General features: G+C 43.4%; 2 non-coding genes and 1 pseudogene across 2 annotated transcripts; 2 read left to right on the top strand and 1 right to left on the bottom strand.

Annotated features, from left to right (window-relative positions):
* LOC133545505 (major histocompatibility complex class I-related gene protein-like) overlaps window positions 1–14,429 on the bottom strand; it is a 93,355-nt pseudogene that overhangs the window by 7,520 nt on the left and 71,406 nt on the right.
* trnaf-gaa (transfer RNA phenylalanine (anticodon GAA)) lies at window positions 7,167–7,239 on the top strand. The gene has a single exon. It is a non-coding gene; the product is annotated as a tRNA-Phe (tRNA).
* On the top strand, window positions 10,320–10,392 carry trnak-uuu (transfer RNA lysine (anticodon UUU)). The gene has a single exon. It is a non-coding gene; the product is annotated as a tRNA-Lys (tRNA).

A 14,429-nucleotide genomic window follows, 5' to 3' on the forward strand; every position in this document is an offset into this window, starting at 1 on the left:
TCCGGGAATTTTAAACAAGGAATCACCGTGTGTTTGTGTGGCTAAAGGCTAAAGCTTCCCGACTCCATCTTTCTACTTTGACTTCTCCATTATTATTTGAAAAAATTGCAAAAAAGTCAGCAACACAGATGTCCAAAATACTGTGTAATTATGCGGTTAAAGCAGACGACTTTTAGCTGTGTGTGTGCGCAGCGCTAATATTTCCTAACAGACCGTGACGTCACGCGTACATGTCATCATTCTGCGAGGTTTGCAACAGGACACTTTGCGGGAAATTTTTAATTGGAATTTAGACAACTAAAAAGGCCATATTGGCATGTGTTGCAATGTTAATATTTCATCATTGATATATAAACTATCAGACTGCGTGGTGGGTTGTAGTGGGTTTCAGTAGGCCTTTAAGACCACACACATGAAGAACTGGACTTATTTCCTTCTACAACTGTAAGTGTCAAATAAATATATGACATTATTGCTGGCAGAGAAGTGCAAGTTGTTTTTCTAGGTGAGGGGAAGTTCAAACTAGTGATGTCACTGCCAAAGCATGGAAATATAGCACCGCCTTATGGAATGTTGACAATGGAATACAACAACAATATTATAATACTCTTCATTTACATATTAGGACTATTACCAGTAAAAAAAGCTTTTAAAAAACATGTAAAGTCACTTTTTATGTTTTTTTTTCTCTTTTTCCTTTCTTTTATTGTAATTGGATGTGTGTACTGATATTTTATTTTATTATTTTGAGAGTGTTTTTGTTTTTTCCTTTATTTTATTTGTAAATTGATTTGTGCATTATTATTTTACTTTGAATTTTTGAGAGGATCCCCATTAGCCGTTTCTGCGTCGGCTAATGGGGATCCTCAATAAACAAACAAACAATAATCCATCCATCCATTTCCTACCGCTTGTCCCTTTCGGGTCAATTATATCTATTATTTCAGAATATTTCCCAGTAATAGAGTAATTTTTGTGTACATTAAATTATTCTGATCTACATCTCATCTTATAACTGGTACTCCTAATTGTTTCCTGCATTAATTATTGTTATTTTCCTATTTAAAAGTGAAGCCAAAGTTTCCGGAAATGCTAAAGTAAAAAAGTTTGATGTATGTTGCTGTTAAAGTGAGACAACTTGAACAACTTTTACTCATTAAAAGTTTGAGCAACAAATGAAGAGGCAAACTATTCACTGATTGATGTTGGTGAGAAGAGAAGAGCGTCAATAATAATGAGAAGAAATAAATGAGAGTATTTTGGATGAAATGAGCAAAGGTGTGGACTCGAGTCACATGACTTGGACTCGAGTCAGACTCGAGTCACATGACTTGGACTCGAGTCTGACTCGAGTCATGAATTTGATGACTTTAGACTCGACTTGACAAAATGTAAAAAGACTTGCAACTCGACTTAGACTTTAACATCAATGACTTGTGACTTGACTTGGACTTGAGCCTTTTGACTTGACATGACTTGCAACTTTCCCCAAAACCCAACGATTAAAAAGTTATTCAGGAGCGCTCTGTATCTTCCATTGTGTACGCGTGTTTGTCAACATGCGTGCGATGACAGCCTGTGCGCTACCTGTCAGTACAACAGCCAATCAAATTACAGCTACGTTATTTTCGTCACACAGCATTCATCCAATCAAATTGCAGGAAAACCAAGCAGAAGCGCTCTCAAACAACAGAAGAATAAGTGAGGAAAATTATGCCATCAAGTGTTTTGTTCGGGTGTTAAAACTACGACTTGGTCAACAAAACAGGAATTGCCGTATGCAAAGCATGCGGTTTGAAGATTACAGACGGAGACGCAACAACTTCCAACTTCGTTCGACATTTGAAGTTGCACCGAGAAGGGTACGTTTTGAATGTAAGCTAACGTTTATTGGCTGAGTAACATAACTTCTATTTGTTGTGTCGTTAAATCAGTGAGGCTGTAAACTCACTGCTAACGTTATAACCATAGACATCTTATAAGTAGACGCAGCATCGATCACTACTGCCTATTGATGCAGACGAGAGGCGGGGCCGCCATCTTGGAGTGGTGATCCGTTCCACTCAGTGCAATTCATTTGGCAGGAGCAATGAACTGTTAGTGCATTTCATATATCTTACCTCACTGAATACCACTCATATTCACGTGCTTTTTTGTCATACGTGTAACTATGATAAAGGGCACATGTCTTGGCGTGTTCATAATTTGCTTAACAGAAATAGAATATTCTTATATGCTATACGTGACCAGACGTCTAAGATCAAAACTGGGAATATAATCCCAGAGAAGGGGGAAAAAAACAGTCAGCTATTTTTAAGTTAAAGAAACAATATGATTAGGTTATACATGCGTACATCCTACATAAACAATGTATGAATACATTAGATATCTATATATCTTACGGACCTATAGACGAGTGGTTCTCAAATGGGGGTACTTGGAGGTATGCCAAGCGGTATATACATGATATTTTTTTTAAATATTCTAAAAATAGCAACAATTCCAAATTGTTTATAAATATATTTACTGAATAATACTTCAACAAAATATGAATGTAAGTTCATAAACTGTGAAAAGAAATGCAACAATGCAATATTCAGTGTTGACAGCTAGATTTTTTGTAGACATGTTCAATAAATATTGATGTTAAAGATTTCTTTTTTGTGAAGAAATGTTTAGAATTAAGTTCATGAATCCAGATGGATCTCTATTACAATCCCCAAAGAGGGCATTTTAAGTTGATTACTTTTATGTGTAGAAATCTTTATTTAAAATTGAATCACTTGTTTATTTTTCAACAAGTTTTTAGTTATTTGTACATCTTTTTTTTTTCAAATAGTTCAAGAAAGACCACTACAAATGAGCAATATTTTGCACTGTTACACAATTTAATAAATCAGAAACTGATGACATAGTGCTGTATTTTACTTCTTTATCTCTTTTTTTCAACCAAAAATGCTTTGCTCTGATTAGGGGGTACTTGAATTAAAAAAATGTTCACAAGGGGTACATCACTGAAAAAAGGTTGAGAACCACTGTTATAGATTTATAATCTGTTGCTGCAACAGCAGAGAGTTTATTCTGTCTTGACACTTTGTATTGATATTTTCTATGACATTCTTCCCTTAAATGATCATGTTTACAGTGATTGTTTTGTATGTATTTTTCATGTATGTTGCTTTGGATAAAAGTGTCTGCCAAATACTTAAACATATATAAACACCTGAAAATCTTTATTTCAGCTAAAACCACCAATCTGTTTCACTGGATTCAGAATAAAACTAAATTCTGTCTTACCCAACAAAGTTAGTATTTGAATATTGTTACTTGAAGACTTATCTGTGGTTACAATAAAATGAGAATGCATCATAATCAGTGGCGGCTGGTGAATTTTGTTTTAGGTGGGCCTGAAAGTTTGTAAACCACATACCTATAGGGGGTCATCCTCCCCCAGAAGATTTCTTTGTGATTTTCACGTACAAATATTGTAGTTCTTTGCTCCTGCTTAATTCTGTGGTAATATTATTTTCACAAAATACAACCAATAGTATGTTAATGTTAAATCTTGTGAAAAGTAATCCCCCAATTCTTATTTTCAACAGTCCGCTCATTTGAGCAGGAAAACGCTGAATACCAGCCCATCATCTTGGTTTTCTACCTGTCAACCGTCAGTTTAGGCTGCTTGCCGGCTCCTCATCACCACTTCAAGATGGCGGCCAAATTGCTTGCGTCACAGCAGCCAATTCTGCGTCTACTTATAAGATGTCTATGGTTATAACGTCATTGCAAACACGGCAATCTGTTGCATCCACTGCAGTTCGCTACCTTATTCATACTTTTTGTCAAGTGATTTTTTTTTAAGCAGGGTTGTATGAGGTACCTACACATAACGTTACGTTAGTGAATGTATCACAAACAGTAACTTAACGTTAGACGGCGGTCAGCAGTACCGCATATTTTAGCCACCTACAAAAAGACAAACATAGTCAAATAAAGCTCAGTTAAAATGTATACTATATTGAGAATATGTGTACATATTCCATAGAGCTCTGACATCTAAAAAGTACAGCACTGTTCATTGTTATGTTCATGTATTTGTTATGTTTTTTAAGTGTACGCACACTTAAACACATATGTAGTGTGAGATGAGATCAATGAGATAAGGTAAGAACAGGATAGAAACTGCTGTGGAACTACTTACAATGCAATGTTCCATGGAAATACAATGTTAACACTTTTGTGCAAATAAGTACAGTTGCACTTGTTTTTTGAAATGTGCTTATACTGTAAAGGAATGACTTAAATGTTTAGAATAACTGGTTAATAGTGCTATTATGAAGTGCAGTGTTTTTTTTTATAATAAATACATACAGGGTTTTAAAAGCATACACAATCTGTGTACATATTTTAGTCCGTGGTTAAAAAGACTTGAAATGACTCGAAACTCAAAATGCAGGACTTGGGACTTGACTTGAGACTTCCCAGTATTGACTTTGGACTTGACTCGGGACTTGCCTGTCTTGACTCGGGACTTGACTCGAGACTTGAGGGCAAAGACTTGAGACTTACTTGTGACTTGCAAAACAATGACTTGGTCCCACCTCTGGTATCAAGTATAGATTTTGGGCTTCTGCCTCCTTGTTCCCTTAGACCTAAACGGTAAATGGGTTGTACTTGTATAGCGCTTTTCTACCCCTTTTAAGGAGCTCAAAGCGCTTTGACAGTATTTCCCTTTTGCCCATTCACTCACACATTCACACACTGACGGTGGGAGCTGCAATGCAAGGCGCTCACCAGGACCCATCAGGAGCACGGGTGAAGTGTCTTGCCCAAGGACACAACGGACGTGACTAGGATGGTAGAAGGTGGGGATTGAACCACTAACCCTCAGATTGCTGGCACGGCCACTCTACCAACTTCGCCATGCCGTCCCCAACCTACCAGACAACCTAGATGCCCTCATCTCACTCGCCATCCGGATGGACAACCGACTAGCCCAGCTCAAACGACAACGAGGAGGAGGACCGGCTGCGGCAGGAAGAACCACCCATCCTTTCGCACCTAGCGGGGCGACCACTCAGCGTTCACCCCGGAGCTATGTCCTCACCTCCGCACTGACCTGGAGGAGGAGCCCATGCAGCTAGGGAGAGCCCGACTGACCCCCGAGGAGCGACGCAAGCGGCTGATGGAGGGGAGATGTTTTTACAGTGGAGAGAGCGGCCATCTTGTCATTTCGTGTCCAACCAAGGGATCCCAGGTGGCGAGTCACGTTCTGGCGGCACCTCAGATGCCACGCACTCTCACTAAGGTCACGATAATGCATCTCACGGCCACAGATCTAGAGTTTAATAGACTCTGGGGAAGACGAAAGTGTGATGGACTGGGGTTTAGCTAAGAGACCAGGACTCAAGTCAGAACCGCTAGCTAAACCCATTAGGGCGAGGTCTTTCAACGGTAAGGAGCTTTTCACTATCTCACACATCAGTTAACCTGTCCAAATGAACATTGATTGCCATCAGGAAAAGATTTGTCCGTACTTAATTACTTCACCCTCCCATTCTCTGATCTTGGGGCATCCATGGCTGTACCAGCATAATCCTTGGGTTAACTGGAAAACACGGAAGATCAGTGAATGGGGGAGGGAATGCACCAAGAACTGTGTTTTTTCTACTGTCCAGGGAAAAAGTGTCAAGGAAATTAATCCTTTTTCTGCCAATCCTGCCACAGACTCTAAATTTCCGGACCTAAAGTCTGTTCCTTCTTGTTATCACCACCTGCAACAAGTCTTCAGCAAGACAAAAGCCCTGTCACTTCCGCCCCGCCAATCCTACAACTGTGCCATCGACCTGCTTCCCGGTGCCACTATTCCCAAGGGGCGTCTGTACTCCGTCTCTGGTCCAGAAAGGGCTGCCATGAACGATTACATATCGGCATCACACGAAGCTGGCTTGATTCGCCCGTCATCATCGCCAGCAGGAGCAAGGTACTTCTTTGCGAAGAAAAAAGACGGGTTGTTAAAACCCTGCATTAATTACAGCCCACTGAATGACATTACCATCAAGAACCGTTGCCCTCTTCCCCTCATTTCTTCTGTCTTCAACCATCTCCAACAGGTCAAAATGTTCACCAAACTTGATCTACGCAACGCTTTCCATCTGGTTCAAATTAGAGAGGGAGACGAGTAGAAGAGCGGCCACTATGAATACAGGGTCATGCCCTTTGGACTCACCAATGCTCCCGCCGTGTTCCAAGCCATTATCAATGAAGTTCTAAGAGACTTCCTGGACCATTTTGTGAATTTCTACCTTGACGATATATTGATTTATTCACCTGACAGTGACACTCACCAAGTCCATGTAACTCAGGTTTTAAAGAGACTCTTGGACAATGACTTGTATGTTAACACCACCACAACAGCTGTATGAATATATGGAATGAAGGGAGAGGTCTAGGAAAAAATGTAGGCCACTTTATTGACTGACAAGCCATGCCAGCATGAAGCCTGCTTGTATAAGGAGCGAAACGTCATCTAGGACAAACTGAACAATTTGTTTCATGACCTGAGAATACAATGACCTGGATGAAGGAGGACGTCCATTGACTTTATTTGTTGGATGAGACAGAAATGTTCCCATAACATTAGGTATTAGCAAACTGAATGAGATTCAGTTCCATGATGTCGTTCAAACAGAATGTCGCTTCAATAGATCGTTTAACATTAGACATCAGGGTAGCAAACACATTATCAATCAGGGAGAGTAGGTACAGTCATGATCGTATAGTGGTTAGTACTCTGTTTTGTGGCCGCAGAAACCCCGGTTCAAATCCCGGTCATGGCACTTTACCCTTTAAACTGCATTTTTTTTTTAAGCATAGTTATTTTACACCTGAAGACTTAATTATTAGCCCCCTAAGAACTTTGAAAACTTTCTGAAAAATCTGCCGAATGTTTGCAATAATCATAAAATTCTCGATAGTAAAATATTCTTCAGAAGCATTTTGGTACATTTTTTAGAGACCCTGAAATGCTCAGTCATGAAGTGCAGGACATTCTTTAGACTAGGCTTTGAAAACCCTTGGAAAGGCCTCCTTCCACCCCTCAAAAGTCACCAATAGGGCAGACCTTGGTTACACTTGGATAAGTGAACCCAAAAGTCATTCATATAGCTGAAGTAGCTCGGTTGGGAAAGCATCAGACTGAAGATCTGAAGGTCCCTGGTTCGACCCCGGGTTTCAGCGTAACTGTGAACTTCTCAATCAATTCTTATTACTAATAAGCCTTCTGTGGCTCTTACAATATTGAAATGGTCTCCCTGACCTGCCAGCCTTGCTGGTGGAATCCTAGCAACAGTTGTTTCAAACCTTTCCTCCATTTTCAGTTTGGACAACCGTTACGTGGTTTAACAGTGTATCGTTACTTAAGCCAATGTTTGGTCTTTAACTGACCCTTACATTGGGCAGTTTCAAACACAAATTTGTTGCCTTAGTGGTATTTCTTGGACTGTATAACTTGAAACTGAGAGTAATAAAGCTGAGCTCAGTGTGATGTGAGGGTGCATTCAACACACCTACAGCAAAAGATTAACCACAACTTTCATACAGATACACTGTCTAACAATTTATGTTCAAGGTATTGATGTTAAACCTTCAGATGATCACATTTTAACGCTCTCCTACCAGAGCTTAAGTGGATGTGAGGGATGTTTTTGGATTTCAGTTTTTCAAATGAAATAGAGAAAAAACAATCGCTGTTGAAAACTATAAATACAGTTAAAATAAAGGTTAAAATGACTGCTGCAGTGTGGCAAAAGGATGTCTTTGGAGAAGTGTAAGGAGGTTAGCATCAGTTGCCTGATCAGGGACTTGAAACCTGGACCCTCAGATTTAAAGTCTGATGCTGTGCCGACTGAGCTACCCAGGCCCTTCTCGATGCTGATTTGCCCAACATCTGAGAGAACAGCAATATTGTCAATCTCAGGTGAAGGTGAATTAGTCAGCATGTTCAGTGACAAGCTGGGAACTGTCAAAGCTCAAGCTCGCCAATTGCTTGAATCCAAAGCTCATTTTTGACAGCTATGCCAGTTTTACATCGTCATCAACAAAGAAAGTTTTGATCAAAAAAGAAGCTCCTCTCCCGAAGTTGCCAACTCTGAGCTGGATTAGACTTAGACTTCCTTTTTATCGTCATTCAAATTTGAACTTTACAGTACAAATAACAACAACATTTTGTTGTATTAGCTCTTGGTAGTGCAGGATAAAAAAAAAAGCAATAAGGTGCAGATATAAATAAATAGATTACTGTACAGATAAATACATTGCACTTTTTCATATGCATCCAGGTTTATGGATGTATGTTATATTGTCTTTTTTATTCCAGCGAGTTAATCCATTTTGGGGGGAGTTGAGGGGATAATTTAATTATGATGCGTTCAAGAGTCTTACGGCCTGAGGGAAGAAGCTGTTAGAGAACCTGGAGGTTCTGCTACGGAGGCTGTGGAAACTCTTCCTAAAGACCAGCAGTGAAAACAGTCTTTTGTGGGGGTGGGAGGAGTCTTTGCAGATTTTCTGAGCACTGGTCAGGCAGCAGCTTTTTGCGATCTCCTGGATAGGAGGAAGAGGAGTCCTGATAATCTTTTCTGTCGTCCTCACCACTCTCTGGAGAGACTTCCAGTCTGAGGCATTGCAGGCTCCAGTCCACACAGTGATTTAACTTGGATGCTCCCCAGACTTTTGCCAGAAACATTTTGCTTAAATTTTTAGTGGAGGTTAGCTACAACATGTAGAGCTGGTGAAGGCCCAGCTCTACATGTCCAACATAAGCAGTCAGTAAAGCCCTGTTTTGGTAGTCTAATGTAAACCGTGTGTTCCTTTGGCGTAAGATGTGTACAATATACAAGCTGTACTACAGTAAAACAGTTCTTTATACAGGGCTAGTGGCGCAATTAATAACGCGTCTGACCACAGATCAACTGATTCTAGGCTCAACTCCTGGCTAGCTCGTTGGTTTTCGTTAGTTGAACTGAAACAAAATTCAGTCCCATTTCTTCAAGAGGTTTTTTTTTTTTTATATCTCTCTAACTGGAACATGCATTTTTTATTATTTTTTTTGGGGGGGGGGGATTAGTTAACAGCTGTAATTGTGTAGTGTTTAGTACTCTGTGTTGTGGCCGCTGCAACGCTTGTTCAAATCCGGGTCATAGCACTTTACCCTTTCTTCCAGCTGTTTGATGATGATTTTTTAAAAAAGAGGTTCCCTCTGGTAAGTGGTTGAACAAGATGTGAAACCAACCCGGTACTCTGGCAAAATTAAAAATATCAATTTTATGTCAGTACAGTATTGGCCTTGATGCATAATTTAATATGACTGATGTGTATTTTGTGCTGTTACTTTATCCCTTGGTAAAATTGCATTATGAGCTCAATTAATCAATACTTTCTTTCTTTTATTTATTTCTTTAGTTTCTTTCTTACTTGAACATACTTACAACATAATACATCAGACAATTTCATACCATTTCACATTACATCATGTCCAAAAAAGAGTAGGAAGAAGCAAAGTTTATTTAATCCTACCCCTTTCCCACTTCAGAGGGTTTACAAATACATACATTCATTTACTGACTTTTTTTTTTTATAGTAAATTTGTAAAATTATACATGTGAATGAGTAATACAACAGTTTTGTAATATGTAATTAATTAATTCAGTCATTATTAGCATACTGAGATGAAGAATATCTTATTTCCAATAAGGTTGAAAGTCTTTCTCATAATTCTTCTTCTTTGTACTTTGTAAGCACTATTAATTTGAACAACCTCTTAAACTGGATCATACCAGTACAATGTTTGGATTGGCCCCAGGTTTCATCACAATCTTGTGTTCTTTTTAACCAGTTGTTTTTACTAATACGCCTCATGTGGGTCTTACACTACTGAAATGGACTCCCTGACCTGCCAGCCTTAATGGCGGAATCTTGCACTAAAGTGGATTAAAGACATCTTTTTGGTTTTAGTTTTTCAAATCACCATTAAACTTGGGTCCCCAAGGCATTTGGCTCGAACTTGTGGGGAGAATCCAAGTTAAATCCAGCTCAAAGTTGCCATCTTCGGGAAACAAGTTTCTTTTTTGGTCAAAACCTTCTCCCTTGATGACGATGTAAGACTGGGTTAATTGTCAATAATGAGGTTTGTGTTCAAGCAATTGGCGAGTGTGGGCTTTAACAGTTCCCAGCTTGTCACTGAACATCCTAACTAATTCACTTGCATCTGTTTGCCAATATGGCTGTTCTCTTAGACATTGGCAAAATCAGCATTGAAAAGAGCCTGGGTAGCTCAGTCGGCAGAGCATCACACTTTTAATCTGAGGGTCCAGGGTTCAAGTCACTGTTCAGACAACTGAGGCTAACCTCCTTATATTTCTTAAAAGATGTCCCTTTCCGCCGCTGCAGCCTTCCTTGTAACCTGTTCTTAATTTGAGTAGTTTTCAACAGTGATTGGTTATTAGTTTATCCCCTGATAAACTAAGCTGCAACCTTATCGTGGTAGAGGAGTTTGCATGTCCCAATGATCCTAGGAGCTATGTTGTCCGGGGGCATTAAGCCCCCTGGTAGGGTGTCCCAAGGCAAACAGGTTCTAGGTGAGGGATCAGACAAAGAGCAGCTCGAAGACTTTTATGAAGAAGAAAAAGCATGGACCCAGATTTCCCTCGCCCGGACGCGGGTCACCGGGGCCCCCCTCTGGAGCCAGGCCCAGAGGTGGGGCACGATGGCGAGGGCCCGGTGGCCGGGCCTGTTCCCATGGGGCCCGGCCGGGCACAGCCCGAAGAGGCAACGTGGATCACCCCTCCAATGGGCTCACCACCCATAGCTGGGGCCATAGAGGTTGGGTGCAATGTGAGCTGGGCGGCAGCCGAAGGCAGGGCACTTGGCGGTCCGATCCTCGGCTAAAGAAGCTAGCTCTTGGGACATGGAACGTCACGTCACTGGGGGGGAAAGAGCCTGAGCTAGTGCGCGAAGTCGAGAAATTCCGTCTGGATATAGTCGGACTCACTTCGACGCACAGCAAGGGCTCTGGAACCACTTCTCTCGAGAGGAATTGGACCCTCTTCCACTCTGGCGTTGCCGGCAGTGAGAGGCGACGGGCTGGGGTGGAAATTCTTGTTTCTCCCCGGCTCAAAGCCTGTATGTTGGAGTTCAACCCGGTGGACGAAAGGGTAGCCTCCCTCCGCCTTCGGGTCGGGGGACGGGTCCTGACTGTTGTTTGTGCTTACGCACCAAACAGCAGTTCAGAGTACCCACCCTTTTTGGGAACACTCGAGGGAGTACTGGAAAGTGATCCCCCGGGTGATTCCCTTGTCCTACTGGGAGACTTCAACGCTCACGTTGGCAACGACAGTGAAACCTGGAGAGGCGTGATTGGGAAGAATGGCTGCCCGGATCCGAACCCGAGTGGTGTTTTGTTATTGGACTTTTGTGCTCGTCACAGTTTGTCCATAACAAACACCATGTTCAAACATAAGGGTGTCCATATGTGCACTTGGCACCAGGACACCCTAGGCCGCAGTTCCATGATCGACTTTGTAGTTGTGTCATCGGATTTGCAGCCTTATGTTTTGGACACTCGGGTGAAGAGAGGGGCGGAGCTTTCTACCGATCACCACCTGGTGGGGTGTTGGCTGCGATGGTGAGGGAGGATGCCGGACAGACGTGGCAGGCCCAAACGCATTGTGAGGGTCTGCTGGGAAACTCTGACAGAGTCTCCTGTCAGAGAAAGTTTAAATTCCCACCTCCGGAAGAACTTTGAACATGTCACGAGGGAGGTGCTGGACATTGAGTCCGAGTGGACCATGTTCCGCACCTCTATTGTCGAGGCGGCAGATCGGAGCTGTGGCCGCAAGGTAGTTGGTGCCTGTCGGGGCGGCATTCCTAAAACCCCTCGGTGGACACCAGCGGTGAGGGATGCCGTCAAGCTGAAGAAGGAGTCCTATCGGGTCCTTTTGGCTCATAGGACTCCGGAGGCAGTGGACAGGTACCGACAGGCCAAGCGGTGTGCAGCTTCAGCGGTCGCGGAGGCAAAAACTCGGACATGGGAGGAGTTTGGGGAAGCCATGGAAAACGACTTCTGGATGGCTTTAAGCGATTCTGGACCACCGTCCGCCGCCTCACAAAGGGGAAGCAGTGCACTATCAACACCGTGTATGGTGCGATGGTGTTCTGCTGACCTCAACTGCGGATGTTGTGGATAGGTGGAAGGAATACTTCGAAGACCTCCTCAATCCCACCAACACGTCTTCCTATGAGGAAGCAGTGCCTGGGGAATCTGTGGTGGACTCTCCTATTTCTGGGGCTGAGGTCGCTGAGGTAGTTAAAAAGCACCTCGGTGGCAAGGCCCCGGGGGTGGATGAGGTCCGCCTGGAGTTCCTTAAGGCTCTCGATGATGTGGGGCTGTCTTGGTTGACAACACTCTGCAGCATCGCGTGGACATCGGGGGCGGTACCTCTGGATTGGCAGACCGGGGTGGTGGTTCCTCTCTTTAAGAAGGGGGACCGGAGGGTGTGTTCCAACTATCATGGGATCACACTCCTCAGCTTTCCTGGTAGGGTTTATTCAGGTGTACTGGAGAGGAGGCTACGCCGGATAGTCGAACCTCGGATTCAGGAGGATCCTTGTGGTTTTCGTCCTGGTCGTGGAACTGTGGACCAGCCCTATACTCTCCGCAGGGTTCTTGAGGGTGCATGGGAGTTTGCCCAACCAGTCTACATGTGATTTGTGGACTTGGAGAAGGCATTCGACCGTGTCCCTCGGGATGTCCTGTTGGGAGTGCTCAGAGAGTATGGGGTATCGGACTGTCTTATTGTGGCGGTCCGCTCCCTGTATGATCAGTGCCAGAGCTTGGTCCGCATTGCCGGCAGTAAGTCGAACACATTTCCAGTGAGGGTTGGACTCCGCCAAGGTTGTCCTTTGTCACCGATTCTGTTCATAACTTTTATGGACAGAATTTCTAGGCGCAGTCAAGGCGTTGAGGGGTTCCGGTTTGGTAACCGCAAGATTAGGTCTCTGCTTTTTGCAGATGATGTGGTCCTGATGGCTTCATCTGACCGGGATCTTCAGCTCTCGCTGGATCGGTTCGCAGCCGAGTGTGAAGCGACCGGAATGAGAATCAGGACCTCCAAGTCCGAGTCCATGGTTCTTTTCCGGAAAAGGGTGGAATGTCATCTCCGGGTTGGGGAGGAGACCCTGCCCCAAGTGGAGGAGTTCAAGTACCTAGGAGTCTTGTTCACGAGTGAGGGAAGAGTGGATCGTGAGATCGACAAGCGGATCGGTGCGGCGTCTTCAGTAATGCGGACATTGTACCGTTCCGTTGTGGTGAAGAAGGAGCTGAGCCGGAAGGCAAAGCTCTCAATTTACCGGTCGATCTACGTTCCCATCCTCACCTATGGTCATGAGCTTTGGGTCATGACCGAAAGGATAAGATCACGGGTACAAGCGGCCAAAATGAGTTTCCTCCGCCGTGTGGCGGGGCTCTCCCTTAGAGATAGGGTGAGAAGCTCTGCCATCCGGGAGGAACTCAAAGTAAAGCCGCTGCTCCTTCACATCGAGAGGAGCCAGATGAGGTGGTTCGGGCATCTAGTCAGGATGCCACCCGAACGCCTCCCTAGGGAGGTGTTTAGGGCACGCCCAACCGGTAGGAGGCCACGGGGATGACCCAGGACACGTTGGGAAGACTATGTCTCTCGGCTGGCCTGGGAACGCCTCGGGATCGCCCGGGAAGAGCTAGACGAAGTGGCTGGGGAAAGGGAAGTCTGGGTTTCCCTGCTTAGGCTGTTGCCGCCGCGACCCGACCTCAGATAAGCGGAAGAAGATGGATGGATGGATGGATATATATATATATACATATACACATACATACATACATACATATATATATGTGTTTGTTCTTCCATTGAACAGTCAAAGACCAGGACTTCCTTAAAAGATTTGACGAAATAAATTTTCCAAAGGTCACAGGCAAAGTCATAGCTTGTCTACATTAAGCCAGATAGCTCCTTAAACAAATACTTATTTCGCCCAAGACCAGTGTCAGCCATACAAACCCATCGTTTAAGGTCCCCCTCCTTGGATCATTTTTTACACAGGTAAGTGCGTCGTGTATTTCTTGAATCTTCGGCTCTTAGCTTTGTATGGACTCATTGATTGTTTACAAACTGAGTTCGGAGAAGAAGTGACGCCCCACACAGGAAGTGAGGTCAGAAAGTATGCGCCACAGCCAGCTTCATTGCAAACGCTTGTGGAAATCACTTGTGAATACGTTAAAAGAAGGAAACACGCGATTACAGCTATTCCAGATACAACATATCTCAGATGGCAACATAGCAAAGTTGAGCGACGGTTTTGGATATAGCCTGGGAGAACGGCAGCCTGGTGGGATATAT

Source organism: Nerophis ophidion, linkage group LG28 (assembly GCF_033978795.1).
Source record: "Nerophis ophidion isolate RoL-2023_Sa linkage group LG28, RoL_Noph_v1.0, whole genome shotgun sequence".
NCBI lineage: Eukaryota > Metazoa > Chordata > Actinopteri > Syngnathiformes > Syngnathidae > Nerophis > Nerophis ophidion.